The following is a 27107-nucleotide window of genomic DNA, read 5'->3' on the forward strand; positions in this document are numbered from 1 at the left end:
TTCAGCAGTCTGCTATACAATTCCGAATCAAATAAGCAACCCGTTTTATCCTTGTGTTTATTTTCTACAAAATAAGCATCAGTTCACCCTAAACTTACTTATTCTGAAATAATAAACCAATAATTTCTTAAATAGATGCAAAAGAATGGAATAGTAGAAGGAGCATCTGAAAAATAATACTTTGTTTATATTTAAACTGAAGGCTTCTCAAGATTTCTTGACTGTTATCGATATGTTTATACAAAGCTCTGTAAATGATAGTGAGTTTGGAAAAAGGCATTTTGTCTCAATTTATCTGGTTTGAGGTTCTGCTTCTAACCATTATTATGTATGCATCCCCACAAATTTTAACTGAATACAGCACATATTTCCAGTCCACCTTCAGTCATACTATCACAGATTTCAACATATGCACATCTGCCATTTACCAAACTACTGTGAAAGGTATATGTAAGGCTTCAGTTTAAAAGACAACACTAAATCCAGAGCTGCATGTCCATTTCCATGTATTTTTGTGGGAGAGTGCCATGGTGGTTAATCTTACTGTTTTCTCTGCTCCACACACCACGGCTGGGATTAATAGTGACAGGCAGTGTTGTTCATCTGCTTCTCGGCATGAGATAGATAAATATTTCTGTGACAATGCCCCTAAAAGAGAGCTGGGGTACTTGAGACTACATTGCTGCAGTTTGTAAACTGAGCCAGTACAATGTCAAAAAAATCAATTTTAGAAAATTGGTGAAATATGATAGGATCTTGCATACAGTAGCCGATGACACTGACTAATTATTGAAGATTATGTAATGGTAGAGCAAGGAATAAAATACCGACTAGGGCCCAGGTATGATTACTACCTTGGTCACATGCTGAAGATGGTTCACATGAAAGGAATGATATGGCTATGCCACCTCTACTCGTATCAAAGGGAAGGGATGGGAGCAAATGCCTGTACATAGCAATACTGCAATCTCTGGTGGAAATAATGGATCATGCAGTGATGGTACTGTCTACAAAGGTTGCAGAGTGATTTCATTATGTACATGTATAGGTCTGTACATGCAAGACAAGCCCTTGGGTATGTTGGACATGTGCAGGAGACGAGATCTTATAAAAAGAATCTATCAGCTGACTTAATGATGATGTCTCTTGGTCAGCTATCACCCCAGTAAAGGATGAATGGGCCAATTGGATAAGAAAGGGTTAATGGTAATTAGGCTGCAGGAAAAAAAAAGAAACCAGAAGAAAAAGGAAAATGATGTAAAGATTGTTTCAAGTACAATGTTATGCATAACCCCTCTTTATGTCACGGTAACACACACACACAAAGCATTTTTACCACCACCCAGAAGAATGTATATGCAAAACAGAACATGCATTTTGTTTCTTTGAAAACATATATCATACAAATTGATTCAATGTTAACTTAACCAAACTGTAGTTCTTTAAATAAATGACTGTTCTACATTGCATTTCTGTATGGATCAATTTTACACTTTGCATTTTAAATACATCTTTCTCCAATTACAGCTACTTGCAGACATACCATTTAAAGCTGAAAAGGTTGCTAGACAAAAAACTTTGGAGGCAGAGGGTTTAGCAAATGTCTTTCTTGCAAAGTATTATTTGCTGCTGAGTCACATCCCTGGGAAAAAGTTGGTGTTTTCCTTTCCTGTTCAGTTAGTTAGAAGATAGGACAGATACAAACAGTACTTTGACTCCATTATAACACAGCATGCATTGAACTGGTTTAAAAAGATCAGAGTGAACAACTAGGAACGTTTGCATCATTATTTACAACATGTCAATATTATTCACAGAAGGAATTCCAAACTTACATTCAACAGTAGATAGCTCAAATGGAGGCAGAGAAGACATAACTGCAAGAAAATAGTTTAAAAGGTAAATGATTTAGTTTATATATGTTGACCTTTCATTACATATACACAAACATATAACACAATACATGCTGTGTGTTTAAAGTACACTTTTCATTCAAATAGAAAGGCACTCCAAAAGTTGTATTGTTAAGGCCATGATAACTGATGCATTGATAATGAACAGCTGTTTCACAGTGTCCTGAAACCCGAGCACATATTTTTCAATTTATTGTTGTAGAGCTGGTCACAACAACTGCCAACCCAAATTCTAGTTGTGCATCCCCTTTTTGCAAGACAAATATTAATAACAGGACATTTTTATGGGCATAATAAATAATAGGATTCAGTTCCATCCAAGACTAGCAACTTTGTCTGAACCCTGCCTCCATTAATATTGTATTCTAGTAACATATCTTGGGTCTATATTACCTTATTGAATGATGATGAGAGCGAATCCTCATTCATCGATCCGAAAAGGTCAAAACCCCTGAAGAGCGAAGATACGGAAAGCGATTTTTTCCCAGGGAAAAAAAAATCGCTACTCCGCTAAAAAAAGTTCAAACATAAAATGAACTGGGGGGCTGTGTTCCCCACACCCTGCTACTTAAATATACCCACTAGCAGATTGCACCATTGTGGAGGAAATGTTAAAGTCCTGAAGACAGCCCACCAATTTTTTTCTCTGGGAAAAATACTGATGGTGCGTGTCTTCGCACTTTACGAATTTCGACCTTTTCGGATTGATGAAAGAGTATTCGCTCTTTTCATTGTTCGATAAGGTGATCTAGACCTACATATCTTTGCTTGTACACCGTATTATGACATTGCATTCTCAATTCCTTCCACTGTGAACCAAATACATTGGTAGCATCTATTTTTTTTTTTATAGATTGTTCCTGCAGCTAAATCCATGTCAGGCAAATGATTATTTAAGTCTAGTACAATTCTTCATTATTTTTTTCCAAAGACCACACTGATTTCATTATTAGAATCCTTACAGCCTACTGCATTTACACTTATAAGCTTCCAGTATTGAAGGTTTTCATTTTCACTACTAAAGTTCTTAGCACTATTACTTTGCATTATACGTTCATACGACAATACTAAGCTATTGGCCCAGAGGCCTTGTAAGCCTAGCCAAGAATTTTGCCCATGTTCCCACAAAGTCAACACTTGTTTCCCCTGTTCAGCAGGAACACAGGTGGGATCCCAGTGGTGTATTTTATGTTTCCCATGCAGTTGTCCAGGTTCCTCTTAAAGAGGGCTAGTGAGGTACTCTGCTTGACATGGAGAGGGAGTCTATTCCACAGATGAGGGAATCTTTGGGACACAAATCTATCCCACCAACAAGTTCTATTAATGTCATCGACAAGGTTGAGGACTTGCATGTGGATTGCATAAATAGAGTTTTACTTATGGATATGCAGCAACTCCATCAAAGCTGGGTCTGAGATGGCCTTGTATGGCAGACACAGGTCACCTCTGTGCAGTCTGTATGAGAGTGAGTAGATGGACAGAGCTTTTAGCCTATCTGTATAGGATAGGTGGTTGAGACCCTGGATTTTCCTGGTCAGGAACCTCTGTAGTCTCTCTAGTTGCTGCATGTGCTTGGCAAGGTATATGCCAATGAGGGCACTGTACTTGATAATGGGTCTGATTAGGGAAGAGTACAGGGATGATATGATTTCCTTGTTCCTAGATGAAATGCCTTTAGTTATGAGGCCAGCCATGTAGGAAGCCTACCATACAATGGAGGCAACATGGTGGCCAAAAGTCAAGTTGCTATCAACCTGGGTACCCAAGTCCCTCACAACTGATTGTGTGCTTAGTATGCTATTAATGTGTTAGTTAGTGCAGATGCCATTTTCTGCAAAGGGGATAATGATGCATTTCTTGGCATTCAGTTTGAGCCCATGCTTCTGGCACCAGTCATTAGTTTGGGTAAGGCCCTCTTTCATGATGTTCACATCACTAGGAAAGTTTAAGACAGCACCCAGCTTGCTGTCATCTGCAAACTTGGTCATCCACTAACCTCTCGTTTTGGCTTGCACCTCAGAAAAGTATATCACTAACAATAGAGGCACAAAGACCGATCTTTGGGGCAAGCCGCTTGTTACGGGTCTACTACTAGAGGTGGATTCCCTACATTGACTGAGTGGATTCTATCAGTGAGCCAGTTACTTATTGTTATTTATTGTTAATATATTTAAGATGTTAAGTAAATACAATGTGAAATGATTAGCTGGTATAATATTTAGAGTTCCTTTTTGAAAAGCATTGTATGTAGGACATCAACCTTGGTGTTTTATGGGGATACATCTTTAGGCTTGGAGAATGACTTATATGTGTTTAATTAGGCACTGATTGGATTTAATTAAATGTGTTTATAGATGTGTAGTAGGAATATAAAAGACCTGCTTGAAATGCATTGAGTTATTCCTTTGAAGGCCTGTGTGGCCGAGGTACCGGATGAAGTAAAATAAAGTTGGCATCTACAGCGGTGCTTTGTGAGTTTTTTGTTATTTTTGTACCAGGCAAGTGGGATATTTGCTCACAGGAGGTCTGAGGTTGTGTGAGCCAATTCTAAGGACTTCTTTTCATTTTTTTCCTTTTGCCTGGTACTAGGGACTATTTTTTGTTGCAAATCAAGTGTAGACTCTGAGCAACAGCTGATTCCCAGGAGAGTGGCAGCAGTCGAATATAGATGACTTTTAAGGCAGCAACTATTTGCAAATCTTATTGAGGAAGAAATGGATAAGTTAGCTGCAGTTTATGAATGATTTCCTTTTTTATTTTTTCTTTAAAGGAGACTTGCTAAAGTGATACTGCATTGATTTGATGTGTCTGCACAATATATTGGGCTTGCATTACTTTGTAAACTAGGACTGCTTTTTATCTATAGTTTTGTCTCTAGAAAATTGTTAACTTAGATGTATTGATTACTTGATTTGTGCTGTCCTTTCAGTATCATTACCTCCAGTATCATTACCTCCAGCTGCCTTCTTGAGTATTTATTTGTGTGCATGTGAGTGTGAGACAATTATTGTGTGTTTTTAATATAAAAAAATGCTCTAAAATGATGCAACTTTATGCAACTGCATGTATGTGGGTGCATGCATTAATGTGTGTATATAAATACGCATTTCTTATGTTAAATACGTGTCCCTGATTTTAAAGGACCTCTGTCCCTCATTCGCTCATCTGGAGGTTGAGAAGTATGTTTCAGACACTCTGTAGGGATTTATATGCACCTTTACTCCTGTAGGAATTTCTGTTACATATTCTGTTAGATTTATCCTCCCAGGCAGATCAGGAAAAAAAGTGGCCTTATTTCTGCTTAGAAACTCTTTTGTTTCTGTGTGTTAGATAAACACTCCTTTATCTGAGTATTAGAAATAGGTTCTTTTCTTGAGCACATTTTTCCTACTACAGTAGTACAACTCAATACTGAAGATTGTGTTTCTTTCTGTTCTTTCTGCTCAGTGATATCATAGCATAGATTTTCTCTGGTTTTGTTTCCCCAGTCTGACTGGCCTTAGAACTACTTAATTTATCTTCTCCAAGATTTTAAACGGACCATGCCACTTATCTAAAATTACATTTTCTGCCGATGGCACAAATACCAAGACTTGTCTTATGGTTTGAATTCTCTCGTTAGCATTCCTACTCCACTATTTTCAGCATCTAATCAAACATACGCTGGTATAGATTCTTCCCTATCTAAGCCTTCCTCAACAAATGCTATCTCTAAACAGAAATGTCTTACTTTTTGTGTCACAAACATACATGCTGCCTGAAGTCCCCTTTTACTTGAATTTTATGCTCTAAATGAACAGAAGTTGGTTAGGTATGTGGCCTGAGTCACTTTTTTCTATGGTACTGAACTTTTTATTACTGGATACATCTTCCTTTTCAATAGATATTTACTACTCCGAAGTCCTCACTTTTAGGGCTGTTTTCATTTTGACAAAAAGTTTTTAATTCTTTCTAAGCCATGCATTTTAAAATTTCCTAACATTTCTTTTGAGTAAACTCCTTAGTTAAGAAAGGTCAATTTATTTCATCCATTTTCCTTGATATGCCAAAAGCCTTTGACACAGTTTCTCTCCAAATTCTACTCAACAAATTAGCTTCATACGGCCTTAGCTCATCTGCCCTGTCCTGGTTCCATAGCTATCTAATAGTCAACAAGCTACCAAATGGGAAAACACCCTTTCCCCTCCCATCTCTATTGAAGATCCCCAAGGTACCATACTTGGACCCCCTACTCTTTATAATTTTTACAAATAACCTCAGCTCTGCAACACATCAAGCCTGCATAGTCCAGTACGCAGATAATTCTACACTTATTTGCTCAACCCCCACTTCTCAAGAACTTCAGGCAAAAATGCAAACTGCTTTTCAGGACATAAAAAAATACCTCACTGATCACCAAATTATACTAAACCCTAACAAAACCAAGCTAATAGTTTTCAGAAATAAACTAAAAACTTCTCAGTCCTCCCTAACAATACTTTCTTCAAATGGTACCAATATAGAACCTATAAGGCAAACCAAACTTCTAGGTGTCACTATTGATGATTTCCTAAGATTTGATAGCCACATTGCCCTCACCATCAAAAAGGTCCACACCAAAATAGGCACCCTTTATAGAGCCAAACCTTTTTTTTTTTTTTTTTTAACAGATAATGCCTGGCTGGGCTGGCCACCGCCCGCTCACAATTTCTTTCCACCCAGCTCTACGGATCCCAAATATTTACCAATCTACATAAATCAGACCTGAATAGTCTAGAATCCTGCTACAACAGAATTGCCAAATTTGCTACAGGCCACCCCTACAAACCCACCACTGCTCAGTTCTCTCCCAACTCAATTGGCTTGAACTTCCTAACCTGTTAACACTCAATCAACTGACTATAACTTACAAAATACTTCACCAACCCAATGATTGCCCTGCACTTACTACTCTAATTCACCCAAATATGAACAACAGACTACTCACGTCTTCAAACAAACTACTGCTAAAGGTTACCCAACCCCACAACACACTAGGCTCCTCCCTCTACTCTTAAATAATTGCCAAGCTCTGGAACACTCTTTCTCAACCTATAGCTCAAAACCCTACGTTTCATGAGTTCAAACACCTCCTAAAACAACATCTTGCAAATCATTGGCTCTGCTCTTGCCTTACTCCTGGTTATAAGCCTTCCCTTTTACCTTTTCTATCTCTCTCTTAACTATACCCTAAGTTTATCCTATATTATTTCTCTTTCCCCATCTTGCTCTACCTTTTAATTTCCCCTTTATTATTGTTTATCTCCTCTTAGCTAACACGTTGCTTACTTTTCTCCTATTAGTAGCTATAGTGGTCTTATGTTTAGATAAACTTTCCTATCTTTCTTGGTTCCATTCCTGGCACTAATTCTCTCCTATTTTTCAAATGTTGGTTATTCTCACTGTTATGAATCTGTATTTCATGTCTACTATAAATAACTGCATCTCTTTGTTAATGATATACTGTAACAATATTAAGTCATTAAATATGCAAATCTGTTTAAGTATGTGCTTAGAATTCTCTGCTGTATATTCTGGAGCTTTTCTCCACAGGTCAACGCTGAAAATGGGCTTCTTTTTTCTATCTACACTAACAATCTACATACCTGCACCCAGCATGCCACACTCATACAGTATGCGGATGATTCGACTATAATCTACTCAGCCCCCTCTCTTTTCATTCTCCAACAACAGACCCAGGAATCCGTTAGCTCTGTGCAAAGTTGGATCACAAACATCCAACTCATCCTTAACCCTAATAAAACTAAATTGCTTTTATTTACCCCCAACAAATCAAAGTCTGCTCCTCTTTCCTTTTCTGTTACTTCCAAAAATGGTACTACCATTTCTATGTCTACCCATACCAAACTCCTCGGTGTTGAGATCGACAAAAACCTTCTCTTTGATGTCCATATCTCTCAAACCATCAAAAAGATTCACAAAAAATGGGCTCTACTATATATTAAATTCTAGTATTTCTGTTAATGTATGTCTTTCTTTTCTCCCCAGGCCTCCGCTGTATATTGGACCTGGTCCACTCGGACTGTCCCAGTTAACAAATGTAAAACAAATAAATTATATATATATATATATATATATATATATATATATATATATATATATATATATATATATATATATATATATATATATATAGATTTATAGATAGATATATTTATATAAAAGGCACACACACCTCTAGGCTGGTCAAACAGTATGACACATAGAAAACTTCCAAGTGATGTTAACAATTGACAAGAACCCTATTCAAATCATAGCTAGCTATAGGCCTCCAACTATGAATCAAGATGCCCACTGCACCTATCTGGACCTCTTCGAATCTATCAAGATTCAACCTTTTACCATGATCCTGGCTAACATATACTATCCAATCATAGACAGTAAGAAATACTCATGACAAAACACAAATGTCCAGAGATTCCCTGATTTTGTCAATGCAAATGTCTTGGACCAGTTGGTTTATACTCCCACAAGAGGTGAAAATATCTTGGACTTGGTATTAACCAACATGAGTAACCACTGCAACATCCCTCCAGTGTCATCATTCCTGGTAACATATGACCACAAAGCAGTCACTTTCAAAGTACCCCCCCCCCTCCAAAGCTGATTACAACCTCCTGAGGGAAAATAAAAACAGCTTCACAGCCCCCTTCCCCTCCAAAAAAAAAAAAAAACTGGCACATATATCCAAACCTAGGACAAAGTACTATATGAACATTTACATAACTGCATGGAATTAGTAATATCAGGCAGGATGAAATCATCCTCCTCAAGCAAGAGTAAACCTGTTTTATTGACATCTACAATAAATAAACTCTATAATAAAAGGAAAAAATTGCTGTCCAGGACCAAGAAGGAACAGGTGCCTAATTGGAAGCAATCTCTGCTTAGCCTGAAAAAGCAAATAAGAGCACTAGTGAAATTCTCCAAAGTAAAGAGAGTCCAAACTGGCCACACCTACTAAAGGCAATCATAAGTCCTTCTTCACATATGTCCACAAACTCAAGGGAAGCACCCAGATCTGCTCAAAACTGGTGGTCAAGGACACCACATACACAAACACTGTAGATAAAGCCAATCTGCTGGAAGACAGGTTCAGTGAAAACCTCACTCCTCTGTCCCCCATCAGTAAAACAGGACACCCCCAGTACCTGCCCCCTTCCCTTATCTCTAGGGAGCAAGTCATCACTACCCTCTCTAATGCAAAAAACACAGCCTTCATGGGATCCGATAACACCCCAGGCTGCATCCTACATGAACTCAGGCAGAAACTTGCAGCACTATTAGGCAACCTATTCAACCAAAGGCCGAGCACCGGCTTCATCCCAGCTGAGTACAGGACAGCTACTGTCATCCCTTTGCACAATGGTGGAGCATCCACCGATCTGATCCAAAAAATTAGACCCCATCATCCTAACTAGCCTGATCTGCAAGACCATGGAGCGGATTATCATGGACCTCATTAACAAGGACACTGGCAACCTCCACACACTTGATCCCACACAGTTTGATTTTGTCAAGGGGAGGTCATGCCTGTTAAATTTAGACAACCTAATTGAGACAGTCACCAAGGCCGTAGACAAGGGGAAGACTGTGCACACCACCTACCTTGACCTGGCCAAAGCCTTCAATACTATTCCCCACTCAAGTATAACAGATAAACTCTCTCAACTAGGCATCAATCCATATGTTACCAGATGGTTAGCTCACTGAGAGAACCCGCTTAGTCAAAATAGGGGAATCCACTTCAAGTACTAGACCTGTAACAAGCGGTCCACCCCAGGGATCAGTCTTGGGGCCACTGCTGTTTGGGATATACATCTCAGAGGTGCAGGCCAAATCTAGTAGGCTATGGCTTACCAAGTTTGCAGATGCAAGCTGGGTACTGTCATCAATTCCCCTAGTGATGTGGACATCCTTCAAGAGGGTGTCACCCAAACAAATGACTAGTTCCAGAAACATGGCCTCAAATTGAATGCCAAAAAATGCATCATCCCTTTTGGGGAGAGTGAAGTGCCCACAGATTATCACATTGTTAATAAGGTCCTAATCACAATTAGTTGTAAGGGACTTGGTCACACAGGTTGATAGCAGGTTGACTTTTGACCACCGTATTGCCTCCGTTGCAGGGAAAACTTTCTACATGGCCGTGCTCATTAGTAAGGGTATCTCTTCCAGGGCAAGGTGGTCATAACATCCCTGTATTCTTCCCTTATAAAACCTATTATTGATTACAATGCCTCTTTCGGTATGTACTAAACAAAGCATATGCAGCAACTGGAGAGACCACAGAGGTTCCTCACCCAGAGAATCCAGGGCCTCAAACATCTACCCTACACAGATAGGCTAAAAACCCTGTCTCTCTACTCAGTCTCCTACAGACTCCTCAGAGGTGACCTCTGTCTGGCATACAAAGCAATCTCAGACCCTGCTCTGATGGGACTGCTGCAAATCTGCAAGTTAAGCTCCACTCAATTAACCCACACATGCAACCTCATCCTTGTCTGAGATATCAATAGGACTCATTGGCAGGACAGATGTGTCCCAGAGACTCCCACTTTTGTGGAATAGGCTCCCTCTCTATGTAAAGCAGAGTATCTCATTAACCCTTTTTAAGTGCAACCTGGATAACTGGATGGGAAACAGAAAATACACCCCTGGGAATCCATCAGTGTCCCTGCTGGACAGTGGCATAGGTTGCTGACTTGTTGGAACATGGGCTAAATTCTTGGCTAGGCTTGTAAGGGCCTCAGGGGCCAATAGCCTAGTAACTTCATATGATCTTATAAGTCAATCATTTTTTACTGGTACTGTGGCATCATCATTGGTGAAGGTAGGACGCTACTCGAGGCTAATTCATACCCGCCTGGGACAAATATTCAGAGAGCTGCATCATTCCTCTCTTCATATAGTCCAGTGAGGTATCTTATTGTCACAGTTTTTTAATTTATGTTATAAAAATCTGTCAATGGAGCTTCTCTCCTCGGACTACCTCTGAAAAATGGGTCTTATACCCAGTCAGACTTTCCCAGAAAACATGTCATATAAATAATTAAATAAAATAACATCCACAGAGCTTTAAACCAGAGAAAATCCTTCCTAATAGTAACATCATGGATTAGATCAGAATGTACATTTTCCTAAAACAATCTGAAATTCTCCAGATACAATGTGAAATTCTTTTTTTGTAAATTAACACAATTTACCTCTATCCTGTGTGTGTGTTAAGTTTTTTTTTGCCATGCACAGAGAGAAAGAGACTTTTCACTAAGGTGGCCAAACTGCCAGAGTCCAATGAATCTTGTAATTTCTTGTCTTAAAACCATATCATGTATATCACTAATTTAGTCATTACAGAGACAGAATTCAGATTTTATATGCTTAACATAAAATGTTCATATTGCACAAGTACTTTCTGAACATGGATTTCAGACATTTTTACATTCCTAGCAGTAACATCGTTCGCTTCACTGATAAAATTTTTGCTACATGGCCTTTTTCCCCACACCTATAACAAGTTATTTCAGTTACAACCACATTGTACAGTTTCAAGGTAATGCAGACTTGTTAACAGCTAGTTCAGGGTTAAGATGCACACATTTTAGTTTTAAGCAAAGCATTTTTTTATTTCATCTGCTTGTTAGCTGTGAAGGGCAGCTGAACAAAGTGCCTTTTTCTGGGACTGCTTGGTTAACTGACCTACTCAAAAACGTGCTAGACAAATAGAGTTGAAAATAATCAAACCCTGTACACCTGACTACAGGAAGCAGCTCAGTGCTAGCTACCAGAAGAACTTGTTTGATGGAACAAATTTAACAGCTCAGAGCCTTAATCCTCAGCGCTAGCTTCCAGAAAGAACTTGCTTGATGGAACAAATTTAACAGCACAGGGCTTTAACCCTCAGTGCTAGCTTCCAGAAGAACTTGTTTGATGGAACAAATTTAACAGCTCAGGGCTTTAACCCTCAGTGCTAGCATCCAGAAGAACTTGTTTGATGGAACAATTTTAACAGCTCAGGGCTTTAACCCTCAGTGTTAGCTTCCAGAAGAACTTGTTTGATGGAGCAAATTTAACAGCTCAGGGCCTTAACCCTCAGCGCTAGCTTCCAGAAGAACTTGTTTGATAGAAAAGATTTAACACCTCAGGGTCTTAATCCTCAGTGCTAGCTCCCAGAACTTGTCTGATAAAACACAATTAACATCTCAGGCCTTAATCCTCAATGCTAGCTCCCAGAAGAACTTGTTTGATAGAACACATTTAACTGCACTAATGTATTTATCTGCATTTGTAGCACTGTAATATATCCATTTTCCTATATTAATAGGCAGTGTTCTTTTGAATCCATAAAAAGTAAGCAATTCTGGAATTTCTGCTTTACTACTGATACCACCCTCTAACGATAGTTAAACAGTATGTTTGAAGATTATTGCCTTTATGTTTTTGCTGCCTTTCTGGCATTAAAATTCCAACTGTGAAATTTCATAGCTCATATTTCATGAGTAACATTTGCTCAAAAGAAAATTTATTTTTCAATTTGTCATATTTTAAGTAAAATACATCTTCCATTTCCACTAAAGTATTTCCAGTCAATTTGGGAAGAATGGATTTTTGACCATTTCTGCTCCAGTTCTCTTACATATCTCATACCTTCAAAAGTAACCAAATATCCCTCTATACCATGTTCTTGAGACTTATTTAACCTTGGTGGTTTTTCTCCCTCAAGTGTACTGGTGATACGTTTCATTTACCCCTGTGAGCTTACTAAATGATGATCTAACCATCAATCTCAGAAGTTGAGTTTCAATTAATTTCTTAATATAACAATTTTATACTGCAGGCACTTTAAATGACACACCCTACTTTGTGTTTTATATCTACAAATGGCATGCAGCTCACTTTAGATTTGCTCTTATGCTTGTAACGTAATGCAGGTACACAAACATAACTTCTCAGGAGGAAAAAAACAAAAAGGACACGTCACTCTTTTCCAGTTCTCAGCTTTAACTGTACTCCAGTAAAAAACATTGACTTTTAAATGCAATAGAAAAAGTAAGTTACTTTTTTTTGTTGTAGTTCATTAGTAAAATATTCAGCATCTCTCTTACATATTCGTTAAAAATAAAGATCGATGACACAGAATATTTATTTATATAAGATATCAAATGTTTTCTTTAAAAAAATGTCTCACTAACAGAAAAATGTCCATGTACAGATTTCTCTTGTGCAACAAACTGTAAGCTGCTAGTTCACTAGACAGACAAATAAATCCACCTAGGAAAGACCTCATTTATTTCTCAACTTCTATAAAATCCTCTTGGCAAAAGACCAAATGTAGATGCAACTTCTGATCCAGCTAAAGTAAATTTCTTGCAGTTTCAAGCAAAAATTTTATCACCTACAGAATCTAACTTCAGGCCAGCAGTTATACAGATTATCTACAGTTTTTTACTCTATGCAGTTGGAGACATGCTTTCTTCCTAGGAGTCACATTCAAGGGATGAGAACCCTGCTCTGACTGAGGAATAGTCTGCACATGAACTCTAGTTAGGATAGTAAGCCTACCCCATGACATTCTAGTGACTCTAGCAAATTTGCCATGGCTTATTGTAGCAAATGCTTTTTAATCGGCAATGCCAAAAAAAAAATAGCCTCTGCATATCTCCTACCTTCGTTAATATTTGTTGCATCCATCACACTGATCCTTAATGATTTCTATTAACAAAAATTGAACAGTAACCGTATGAAATGTTGGAACCTACTAGAGTGAGTCCCGAAATATGGAGCTGAATGGCTGAGAAATGGACTTACATATACAAAGCTGACATGGTCATTTCTTGGAATATTCCGTTTTCTCCAAGGTAGGGGGTGTGTGTGTATATATATATATATATATATATATATATATATATATATATATATATATATATATATAGGTTTGTGGATGTGGGGGGTCTTGACCCCACTTCAGGAGATGAAGGGGGCTTGCTCCCTGCTAAAAAAGAAGTTTAAATGAGAAAGGCAATCTTCAAAATTTGCTCTTTTCCTGGGTTTCCAGTCTTTTTTTTTAGCTTCTCAGCACTGAACATTACAAGTGCTGAAGTTTCAATAGGCAGCCAAGCTGAACAATGTTATAAAAGGGCAGCTGAATTTAACAGTTTGTTAAATGTCACCACTGTCTATCCTTAAAAAAGGCTGGTTAGAACTTCCGCAATATCTCTCTGTCACCCAGTTAACAACTGTACATAATATAATATTCAAACCGCACAACTGTCCTGCCCTCCAAGCCTTAGTGGAAGCTTACACCCCTGCATGATCATTACCCTACATAGACAAGTCCCTATTAACCATAACTAAAACCCGCAATTTGCTGCTCCATCCTTATACTCAAATTATGTCTTCAAAATCTGGAAGTCTATCCATGCTATCATCACACAAAAACCCAACCTATCCAAATTCAAAAACTTGTTAAAACAACACTTTAATAACACTTGGTTCTGCTCTTGCACCTCCCCAGGCTAGACTACTCTGTCCCTTACAAACCTTCATTACCCCTATATAGCTCTACAAAGAAAATTCTCAATGTAAGTTTTCTACTATTTTCCCTCCACCAAAATTCCAGCTCGTAACTCATTACACCTACCCTCAACTTTACTACAATTTTTTTTTCTCTGTATCACTTAACAAATATACATACTATGCACCTTTCCTATCCTTTTCTCTGCTTTTTATTTATTATTCATATCCCCTACACCATGTCCGCGGTGTTGCAGCAGTAGCGTTTGTTGCCTCACAGCAAGAGGCTCTCCCATTTGATTCTTTGCTGGAGTGCGGGGAGTGCCTTCTCTGTGGAGTCTGCATGTCCTCCCCGCAGGTTGAGTGGCGTTCTGAAAGGCATGCGTGAATGGGTGTGCCTTCACTGAAAGTTGGGCGTCGAGCTGGCAACTCAGTACCATGAAAATCCTACTGCCAATCATTAGCAGACTGGAGTTCCGCTGTGGCAACCCCTAACCTGGAAAACCCGAAAGACAAAATATTCATATCCCCTACACCACCTCGTTCTTATTTTTCCAACCCATAAATGTAAACATTTTTTTAAGCCTCACTGTATATGCCAAATTGTCTTATATTAATATGTAATAACTCTATGGGGTACACATTGCAGATTTTTTTTCGAATACAGCTGACTTTCAGTTATTGTATATTTATATGGAACTTTAAGCTTTGCATCTTTTCTTTGTATATAAAATTGTCTGTTTTGTTACTACAAGTTTTCTCCCCAGGCTTCTGTCGAAAAAGAGCTACCATGTCCAGCTGGTCAATGTTACGACTAGAGATCATGGTATAGTGAGAGTGGGAAATTTATCCTTTTCCTGTAGTGCGATCTTAGAGTTGGAATATCTAATTTGCAGGGGGTGTGGGGGGGATTGCACCTCCTGCAAAAACATGAAGTTCAGTGTTGTGCAGTACATTTGTACTGCTGAAAACCAGAACTTAACTTACTGTTGTAAAAGGTGCAGGGGAAACAGTATATCAAATAATGCCGAATTCGACTCGCCATGCCATTCAACATACTGACCTACTTACTCTGCCACCAGGTGTTGTGAGTCTCTCATACGAATGGATTCTGTTGTGTAATTTGCGATTTTGATAGTAACTAATATATATATATATACACACACACACACACACACACACACATATGGTGTCATTAAGTCGCTTTTTGTTAACAGGTTACTTTAGCAAATTTGGCCCTTTGCTGTCATGCTGTTGGGGCTTCAGAGGTGATTATATTTAATCATTTGCTGCACAGGGGAAAACTCCCTGCATGACTGTGCAAAATTTGTCCCCTATACTTCAACTAAGGCAATATTTATTATGTTTTTGTCAGCACAATCACTGAAGTGCTCTGTCAAAGAAATGCAGCTTGATCACATTTACCATATGCTATTAAACTTTCCATTGTTACTGTGCCTATGTTTGTTTTAGTAGCATGATTCCAAAAATTCGTTTAGTATTGTGTTCAAAAATGTATTATGTATTGTATTACAATTTTGTTACCATGTGATTATTGATTACTGGCTAACAGAGATCATTCTGGTGTTGGAATTTCCTTTGTTACTTAGCAAAAATGAAGCCTTGGGAGTGAATCTTACTGTAAATGCTTTTTTGGATCCATCTCATTATTGTGTGTATTGGTGTGTAAAGCTACTTGGCTTTGACAATTATTCATACATGCAAGCAGTGAAGTGAACCCAGTTCAAGTTTCAATAGTAGTGTCACCCAACCCTCCTATTCCACAAAGACCCTAATCGGCTAGGCTTTATCCATGTACATTATCATATTGCTTTCAATCAGCAACATATACTATAGCCTAAAGATTGGAAAATATAGTTAACATTTAGCAATTTGCAGGGCAGCTTAAAAACTGTCAGATACGTACTATTGTTCTCACTTAAACTTGTCTCAGGTCTTATCTATTGTCTCCCATTATTAATATCTATATATCTATTACAATAGTGATGGACAGAACTGACTATAGGTGAAGGGATGCTGACCTTAGATACCAGACAACTAGTACTCATAGACAACAAGAACTAGCTTCTGACTATGCCCTACAGTGGAAGAGGTAAAATATGCTTAAGGCAGTTTTAGAAAATGAGGGTTACCTGCAACTGGGGCAAATCCTTGGCATCTCTGTTTGAGTATGTCCTTCTTAACACCATCTTCTTGCATATAGCACCAAATGACCTAGACTGACATTAAGCACAGCTGGACAGAACTCCCGGTGCATTACAGTCAGCATATTGTACGTCATGGTCTTTTCGAGCTTATCTCTTCTCATTCACACTCCTCGAATGATAACTCTAACTCTTAAATTGTCTTTTTTTCAAACACCTTTACTGAATTATCACTTTTGACAAAGGCGAATTTACATTCATATAAAAGTAATCACACTATAATTAACGGCAAACATTACACTCCACATACATTGCCATATAGCATATAAACTAAGCAACATTACATAAATTATTCAATGCCTGTCTTAACTCTTATTTTGTCTTAATATTTACAAAAAACTGTAGTAAGAAATGGGAAAGCATATATATCAAACCAGGGAGATCATTGTCCAATTACATTAACTTAATGGCTATCAAATATATGCCACCCTTAATTGACTGACTCATAGCAATGTTTTTAATAATTTCTGTCCTTCCCCAAACCATTAAGTCAGTTGCATTCTGATGAAAGTACTCATCCAAAACAAAGCATTTTGAGAAAGGTTTATGGTGTCTGAGTTTTTTTTATTAGCTCATTATTATTCTCTGCTGAACTGTATCATGAAGAATTTGCTGGTCCCTTAACAAAAATATCATCTCAGAGTGGATTGCATGGACAATTAGAGGACAAAGGTACAGATATAAACATAACTTTGAAGCCATAATCATGCGACATGTATTAAGCCTAAGTACTAACCTTAGTTAGGTCTAAGTACTAAGCCTTAGTACTAACCTATGAACCTATGAACAAAAGTACAGATATAAACATTGCTTTGAAGCCATAATCATGCAACATGTATAAAGCCAATGTAAAATAAACAGGATGAGTAACTAGGAACTTTTGTATCAAATAGTTTTGAAACTATGTGATTCTCAGCATTTGACAGCATTTTATAAGAGTAAATGTTCCATATGGAGGCCACGAAGACTGCATCCTTAAATTCCCCTTCTTCTACCACTCCAGAAGTATCACCTTCTATGATCTTTGATCTTTACATGTAAGGCTGAAGGGATTTACTAATCAAGTACAGTATATTAGTTTTCAAGGAATTCTTAAAGGTAAACTCCTTCAGTACACAGCTGTTTGTTTGTCTTTCAGCTTTTCCTGGTTAGGGGTCGCCACAGCAGAACTCCGGTCCGTTATTGATTGGCAGTTGTTTTTTATGGTGTCGAGTTGGAAGCCCGACGCCCAACCTTCAACGAAGGCATGCCCATTCAAAGCTTGTCTTTTGAATGCCCACTCGACAGTGGGGAGGACATGCAGACTCCACACAGAAGGCAATCCCAACCCAAGCCGAGAATCGAACGGGAGAACCTCTTGCTGTGAGGCAACAACGCTACCGCTGCACCACCACCTGCATCTCTACACCCAGACTAGCTGAATAAATAGAACTAAGGCCTTTACTATCAAGTTATACTTGTACCTTCATAGTTTTATAGAGGAAGCAGTAGTTTCTCCCACCCCATACATATGGAAACTGAAAACAAAACTTTATAGTGGAATATTAATATAAATAAACTAGGTAACAAAATGCAGAAAGAACAACGTTCTTATAGAGATCACATACTTCCCATCTCAAGAGGGCAGTTAAATATGAAAGCAAACACTGAAAATACAGAGCTGATTGCGAACTGAAAGTAGCCAGAGATACCAACAATTAATGATAAATTCTTCTTTATATACATTAGAAATTGAAAAAACAACATACATATATGTTATGAACTGCTTCAGAAAGATAGAATTCATTATATTCCCAAAAGAAACAGCTAACATCCTAGACAAAAAAAAAAAAAAATTAGTGTGAATTTCAGCCACCCACCATCGAAGCTGATACCTCTAATTCTTCAATGCCTGGCCACAATAAGAACTCTTTAAAATAAATCCTGGCAGTCTTGTCTAAAACCAAGAGATAAATGGTTACTGGAGTAATTAATGCCAAGTATAACCTATGAGAACCTATATCAAACCTCTTTAATAAGAGTCATGCACTGGGCTACATCTCTGAATCCTGGAGAACAAGAAGTTATGTACTCACCATAATGTTTGATGTATGTAGTCCATCTTGCCTCACATTCTTACCAGTGGGTTCGGAGCCGAATGTCGGCTCTGACTCTGCCAAAACTTTTCTAGCTCAAAGTCTTTCTATTGGCTGGGCTAAGATGGTATCCCATATGCTGCACTGCTCTATATCCCCAGATCTAGTTTGCTGCGAACACCAGCACTCATTCTCATGCATAACACCACCCAAGGAAAGGAAGAACAAACCAAGAATGAAAGGAGCTCTGAAACCAGACCTAAACTCCAGATCTTCCAGGAAGGGGGAAGGAGGGGGGGTAAGTAAGAATGTGAAGCGAGATGGACTACATACATCGAACGTTATGGTGAGTACATAACTCCTTGATGTTATGTAGTCCAATCTCGCCTACATTCTTACCCGTGGGACAAAGTCCCTAGCACCTAAATCCTGGGAGGCTCAGTGGAAAATACTCCTGAGCACTGTGGAACCAAAGGAAGACCTGCCCCTAGATACCACATCCAACTTGTAATGAATAACGAAGGTGCGAGGAGATGCCCAAGTAGCCGCAGCACAAATATCATCCATAGACAATCTGGCCTGATAGGCTGTAGATGTAGATACAGACCGAGTAGAGTGAGCCTTCACCAGGAACAGTAAATCTTTACCCCCTGAGGAATAAATGAAAGAAATGCAACTGGAGATCCACCTGGACAGTGTGACTTTGGAGACAGGAGACCCAATTCTGTTTTCTGAAAAGGAAACAAACAATTGATCAGATTTTCTGAGGTCTTTGGTTCTGTGCAGATAAAAACGTAATTGTCTGTGTACAATTGATGAAATTTAAATTCTGCCTTGTTTGAGAACTGGGAAAAAAACACTGGCAACTCAATAGATTGATTAAGGTTACTGACTGACACCACTTTGGGAAGAAAGGAAGGGTTGGGACTGAGAGAAACCCTGTCCTTATGAAAAATCAAATAAGGGGGATTTGATTGATAAGGCTTGAAGCTCTGAAACACGTCTGGCTGACGTGATGGCTGCTAAAAAGACAGTCTTCCAAGTTAAGAATTTTAAATCACAAGTGGCTGCAAGCTCAAAGGGGGATGAAGTAAGAGCCTGTAGAACAAAGTTTAAATCCCAAGGCATGACAGGTTCCGATACCAGAGGACAAAGTAACAGAGTGCCCTTCAGAAAAGCCTTACAGAGTCTATAAATCATCAGACTAGGTTCGTTTGTGACATGAAAGGTAGAAATCACTGCATATTAGACTTTAATGGTTGTGGCCGCTGAACCCTGGTTAAAAAGCATAGACAAGAACTCCATCACAGACGAAATTGGAGCCGTGTAAGGGTCAAACTTTTGGGTATGAGCCCAGATTGAAAACCTCTTACATTTATTGTAGTAAATCTTCCTGGCGGAGGGCTTATGAGAGGAAGATAAAATATGAACCACCTCCAGTGAGAAATGATGAAGCCTAACTAATGACGGAAGTGGAGTAGCCAGGCCGTCAACCGGAGTGTCCGAAGAGAGGGATGGAACTGCCCTGACATGTGTGTCAGTAAGTCTGGTTTTGGGTCCAGAATTCAAGGAACGTCCATGAGATAGGGATGGAGAAAGGGGAAACAAATTTGACAAGGCCAGTGTGGAGCAATCAGAATCATTCTGCTTCCCAAGGCTTGCGCTTTCTGAATAACCTTTGATAGCAAGGGAACTGGAGGGAAGGCATATAGTAGACCGGAGGGCCAATCGTGGACTAGAGCGTCCTTGGGTGACTCCCCCTGAGGGGGGATCAACGTGAAGTAGCTGCTGCATTTGGCATTGAGGGGGCTGGCAAACAGGTCGCAACAAGGCTGATCCCACCTGTGGAAGATCTGTTCCGCAACTTGACAGTTCAGGGACCACTTGTAAGGCATCAGAATAGCTCTGCTTAGCCTGTCTGTGAACACATTGGACTTCCCCGGAATGTGCGTTGCCACCAGAAAGGGGTGGGAAGACACTGCCCACTGCCACATTTGCATGGCCTCTCTGCAAAGGGGATAGGACTTGGTTCCCCCCATTTGTTCTGATACCACACCACTGACATATTGTCTGAGTGGATTGCAATAAGTCCCGAGAGGAAGAAAGCTCTAACATGCTTGCAACGCTAGTAGCACTGCTCTCATCTCCAGGACATTGATATGTAGATGCATCTCGTGCTCTTGCCACGTGCCTTGGACTGTCCTGCCTAGATAATGCCCCCCCCCCCACTCTATCTGGGAGGCATCCATGGTGACCGTGACAACCGGAGGCAAAGGAACGAAGGGCTTTCCTGCATTGAGGTTGTCAGTGTGAAGCCACCAACTGAGATCCTGTTTGTACCTGCCCGTGAGTAGAATAGGGTAAGAAAGTGGAAGACATTGGAAAGACCACTGGGCAAAAAGTAGCCATTGAAGGAGTCTCATGTGTAACCTTGCCAGAGGGACTAACATAATCGTCGCAGCCATTGTCCCCAATAGTTGGAGCACCCATCTTGCCTTTGCTCTTCTCAGGGGAGCAAGGCATGAATTTGTTGCTGTAGGACTCTGATCCTTTCCTGTGATAGAAACGCCTGCATGAGGATGGTGTCTAGTTCTGTGCCTATAAAAGTGACATACTGTGAGGGCAACAAGGCAGATTTTTCCCAGTTCAATGTGATGCCCAGCTGTTGACATAGGTTTATAGTAGCATCCCTGGTCTGAATTAGTAGATGCCTGGTGGTGGCAGTAAAGAGCCAGTCATTCAGATATGGAAACACTTGGAATCCCTGATGTCTCAAGTGAGCAGTCACCACTGCCATGCATTTGGTAAACACCCTGGGGGCTGTGTTGAGACCAAAGGGCAGGGCTCGAAACTGAAAATGACTGGCTCCCAGCCAGAAGCATAGGTGATTTCTGGATGTCCTGTCCATCTTGATGTGGTAGTAAGCATTCCTTGAGGTCGATGGAGCACATCCACACTTCTTTTCCCAACAATGGGAGAGTAGACTGCAGTGTGATCATTCGGAACTTGGACTTTTGCATGTGGGTGTTCAATTGGCTGAGATCTAATATGGGTCTCAGGTCCCCTGTACTTTTTGGCACCAAAAAGAATCTTGAGTAAGTCCCTAATCTGATCTGTTCTGAGGGGACACGTTGGATGGCTCCTTTTTCTGGCAGCTTTGAAACTTCTGAAGCTGCGTAATCCCTTTGACTGGGTGGAACATCAGAGATTTTCTTGATTGGAGGGGGATCTGACGAGAAGGGGATGACATATCCTCCGGAAATTATTCATAGAACCCATTAGTCCTGGGTAATGTCTTGCCAGGCCTCCAAGTATAATGAGATTTGACCCAGACTGGCTCCGGAAACACGCATTTGGGCCTCCCATCAGGAGCGGTGGTAGGGAGAACCACGAAAGGAATCGCAGTCTCCCGAGTTGCAGGGGCCTCCTCTGTCTCTAGGGCGGCATCTCCCTGAATAACTACCCCCTCCTCTGCCGCTGGAGAGGGGCACACCTTGTGCACCTGGAAAAAACCTCTGTGATTTCTTGAACCACATTTTGCCACTGCTCTGGGCCTTGGGATAAGGCCTAGAGGGAAGGGAAAAATGGACTCCTACAGCAGACAGAGTTTTTCCCTCCTGCTCGCACCTGGTGAGGGTGTCTTTCACCTTGGTCCTGAACAAAAAGGAACCATCGAAAGGGGTGTCGGTGAATGAAGACTTGAAGGCCTCCGCGAAATGACAAAGGTGCATCCAGGCCTGTCTCCTAAGAGCAACTCCTGAACTTGTTGCCCTACTCCCTCCGCTGCATATGAGATCAGCCTCATGGAAGAGTTAATGATGGAATTAAGGGTAGACATCGGAGCATTAACCGTCTGGGTCACCACCTCAGAAACGTTACCCGTGACAGTATCTCCAAGCTCCTTGAGAAGATCTCTCTGGAGCCGTGTAAAGTGAGATAAATAATTCCGTAACCATAAGATAAAGGTCGCTGAAGAAAGGGTACACTTCCCGTACCAGTCCATGGTCCTAGACTCCTTGTTAGGAGGATGGATGGTGGAAAAAGTCTCAGCTAATTCCTTCTGAGTGGCCGCTGCCACCACCATGGCATCCACAGGGACTCCCTTGGACAGAAATTCCTTACCAGGAGGGGCAGACAAAAATTTATTGGGTCTCCTGGGGACTGGTTACACAGAGTGAAGGGTCTCCCACACCCTTCAACAGACCAAATCCAGACGCTCTAAGGGTGGAGATACCCATGAGGCGGAGGGATGAGCGCCAAAGGCCTTCAGGAATACAGACTCCAGTGGGGGCTTTGGATGGCCAGTCCTCTGTTTCAAAATATCTAGGATGTCAGAGAAAGAAACATCCTCAGAGGATGACTTGGGGGACCCCTCCAGTTCCCTGAGGTCGGTGTCTGATGTGAGATACTCATCCTGTGAATCTATGTGCTTCCTCTTGCACATCTTCTTTCTAGGTGGCTCCTCAGGCAAGGACTCTGAGGGGCCCTCAGAAATGTGGTGACCACTCATGGGGGTACTCTGAGGCTTTGGGGCTCCGCTGTCTAGAGATAGATGGTGATCAGAGACCTGCACCGGTGTAGTAGGGGACAGAGTGACTGACAAGCATGATGCCGCCGACAACCTGGCCAGCGCACTCCGCATGGCCTCGAAGGCGAGTCCTCCTGAGTCCAAGGAGCGACCAGCCTCCGAAACTATGACAGGAGTCAGACTTCCCTGCGAAGCACCGAGAGGGAGACTAGGAACCGATAGGTGTCCCAAAGCCTCTCCCTCGGATCTGACCAAAGAATCCTGAGTCCTGAATCCCTTGGATGGTGCTGATTGGGTCGGAGCTGATGTTGGCCCAGATAAGCCAGGAGGGGTTGTCGGGACTGACCTAGTGACATCACACGGAGCCGAGCACTCCGGCTCTGAAAGCTGAAATATGCTCGGAGGAAGTATTGAAGCAGGTTGAAGGATGGGCTCTGGAGCCGACTGGGTCGGAGCCGAGAACAATTTTGTCAAAACCGGTGACTGAAGGAGTCTCTGCACCAATATCAACGTCCACATCTGATAAGGTCCTGGAGGATTTAGAGGATAGGGAGGGAGATCGAGACCTCCTCCCTGAAGGGGACCTGCAAGGAGGTGATGCTGATCTAATGCTAGGCAATCGGCTCCGAATAGGTTCCAAAATTATTGGAGCTGATGCCGGTTCCATAACCACAGACACTTCCTGAGGCCCCAAGGACAATGGAGCCGAGGATGTTGAAGCAGACTTTGCTATTTTCTCCGGTGGCTCCGAGGAGACTGATAGAGCCAGAGATCTCTTTTTAGATTCTATAGATTTTGTCTTGGAGCTGGAAGCAGTTTCCAGACCTTCCTCGAAGGAGGGTTTCAGAAGTCCCTTCAAAATCAACTTATTCTTCCTTTCCTGAAGAACTATTGGACTAAATGCATGACAGAAACTGCACAACTCCTGGAGATGGATTGCTCCCAGACAATACACACAGACAGAATGTCCATTGGTAATGGACATTTTATAGCTGCATCTAGAGCATTTCTTGAAGCCCGAGGGCTTGTGCTCCTTATTATCTTTGGACATAGTTGGTTACCACAAAGCACCAAAGACAACATCTAACAGTAAAATAGTCACAAGGCGGGAAAAACACTACCACAAATGAGAACCTCAAGATCTCTAACTAAAACGATCCTTAGGCACAACACAGGAGGGGAAGACTAAAACCTCTAATTTAAATGGTTTTAGACCTGTAAAATATAAAACACAAGGATGCAAGGGACAGACTAGGTCCTCTAACTGAAACGGGCCTAGCCTGTTGGAACAGCTTGTGGGATACCACAGAAAAAATGATCAAACACAAAACTTTTTACCATACAAGACCAGAATACACAATAGCTATTAAAATACCTTTTTGTTTGCAACCAATTCTCTAATAATAAAGAAAAAGGGTACTTAGCCACAGCCAAGAGCGAGACCATGTCCGAGCTACATGAGCAGCAAACGAGATCTGGGAATATAGAGCAGTGCAGCATGGGATACCATCTTAGCCCAGCCAATAGAAAGACTTTGAGCTAGAAAAGTTTTGGCCGAGTCGGAGCCGACATTCGGCTCCAAACCCACAGGTAAGAATGTAGGCGAGATTGGACTACATAATATCAGGTATTATGCTGCCACCTACATAAAGGTGGTCCAGCCACTGAACACGGCAATTGCAGGTGCATCTGTCTTATCAGTATAATCTGTAAAGCAATGGAAAAAAAATACTGACTTCATAAAACTAGACATCAGTAATCACTTTGTCCTAGATGTATATCAAATTGGCTTTGTTAAAAACTGGGCATACCATATTAACATTGTAAAATTCTACAAGAAGGCAATGAAAACGGGTGATGAAAGTTATGTGGTGGGCATGGCATCCTTGGATCTAGCCAAGGCTTTGGATGCCTTTCACATGCAGGCAACACTGACAAACTCATGAACAAACTGCAGCCCATGTGTAGTGAACTGATTATCAAATTGTTTGCTATGCAGGAAACACAAAAAAATGGCAAATTAATAGATTGATTAATACTGGATTCTGATGCTACCTTGGGAAGGAAAGATGCATTGGAACATAAAGTGACTCTATACCCATGAAAGATCAAATAGGGAGGTTTAGATGACAATGCTTGAAGTTCCTAAATTCTTCTAGCAATGGTAATGGCCACTAGAAAGATAGTTTTCCAGGTCAAAACTTAGGACTGCAATTTGCTGCTGGTTCAAAGGGGGGAATTAGTCAAGGCTTGCAGTACAAGTTCAAATCCCATAGTGCAGTAGGGTCTTTATATGGGGGTCTCAGTAGAAATGTGCCCCTCAAAAATGCTTTACAAAGTTTAGATGAAGCCAGAGAAAAAAATTCCAATCTAATATGAAACTTAGAGATTGCTGCTAAATGAATTTTAAATGTTGAGGAACTAGCTCCTTCATTAAAAATCATTGCCAAAAAATCAAGGACACATTGTACAGGAATGAGAAGGGCTCAGTGCATTTTTTTATGCCCAGGAAACAAACCTTTTCCATTTACTTCTATAAAGTTTTCCTGTAGAAGATTTATGGAAAGATAAAAGTACAAGAAGGAAGGGGGAAGAGAGTTTAGGTTGTCTGCCTATTAACAGAACTTGAGAAACCTCATGGTTAGCTTGTGGTTTGAGATATCCATGTGAATCATGCCTATTGGGTGACACAGAAGGTCTGGAATCTGATCCAGAATCCAATGTGGGGCAAATTAAATGAGGCCAAAGAAATGGGAACCAAATTTGTCAAGGCCAGTAAGGAGCCATGAGGATGACTGCTTTTCGACCCAGCAGCTTTCTGTCCAAATTTGAGAATTAGGTGAATTGGGGGGGGGGGGGGGTTACGCATAAAGGAGATGGGGGGGCAATCATGGAGTAGAGCATCACTCGGTGATTCCCCCAAATGGGGGAATCAGTGCAAAAAAGCGGCTGCTTTTGTTGTTTAGAACCGGCCCCATTGACAGAAAAATCATATTGGTCATTTTTTTGTTGAGACACCACTTGTGAGGTAGAGGAGTGAACCTGCTCAATTTGTCTGCTATCACATTGGACTTCCCCAGAATATGTGTTGCTATCAGAAAGCGAGGTTGGATGAGATCAGCCATTTCTACATTCCGAATGCTTCCTGACACAAAGGGTAGGATTTGGTTTCTCCTTGCTTGTTAATGTACTAAACAACTGTACTGAAAACAGTCTGTTTGAATTGCAATTGTCCCTAAATGAAGAGCATCTTGAAAGGCCTGCAAAGCTAAGAAAACTGCTCTCATCTCTAGAACATTGATGTGCAAATTGGCCTCTTTGGGGGACCATGTGCCTTGGACCGTTTTCGCCAGGTAGTGCCCCCACATCCAATCTAGGAAGCATCCATGGTCACTATTCATCAAAACAACAGAAAAGCTTATTAAACCAGAAACTCTTGATATTAAGACTCTACCTCCCACCTCATCTCTTTCCTTGTTCTCCCTAGCACTCGTAGGATCTTTCTTCATCAGATCACTTCTTAAACTCAAACCTTGTTCCCCATTAGCCGACAACATCCCTCCATTATTTCTCAGACATGCAGCTGAATCTATAGCATACCCTGTATATATACTTATCAACAGACCCATCTAAGAAAAAAAAGTACCAGATATCTGGAAAAAATTCTTCATAACACCCCTCCACAAGGGAGAAAATTCTACAGAACCCTCAAATTACAGACCTATTGCCATATTATCCCCCTTATCCAAGATAGCGAAAAAATTTACACATAGACAAATAGTAAACCCCCTCTTACAGGCAATCCTAATTACAC

At 40.5% G+C, this 27107-nt stretch overlaps 1 long non-coding RNA gene across 1 annotated transcript in view; it reads right to left on the reverse strand.

Annotated features, from left to right (window-relative positions):
- Window positions 1-1829: 1829 nt before the first annotated feature.
- LOC122791589 overlaps window positions 1830-27107 on the reverse strand; it is a 156081-nt gene continuing 130803 nt past the window's right edge. The window contains exon 4 of the long non-coding RNA XR_006363172.1: window positions 1830-1877. This is a non-coding gene — a long non-coding RNA (uncharacterized LOC122791589). The remainder of the gene's footprint in view (window positions 1878-27107) is intronic.

Source organism: Protopterus annectens, chromosome 17.part0 (assembly GCF_019279795.1).
Source record: "Protopterus annectens isolate FY-2018-M chromosome 17.part0, PAN1.0, whole genome shotgun sequence".
Classification (NCBI taxonomy): domain Eukaryota; kingdom Metazoa; phylum Chordata; order Ceratodontiformes; family Protopteridae; genus Protopterus; species Protopterus annectens.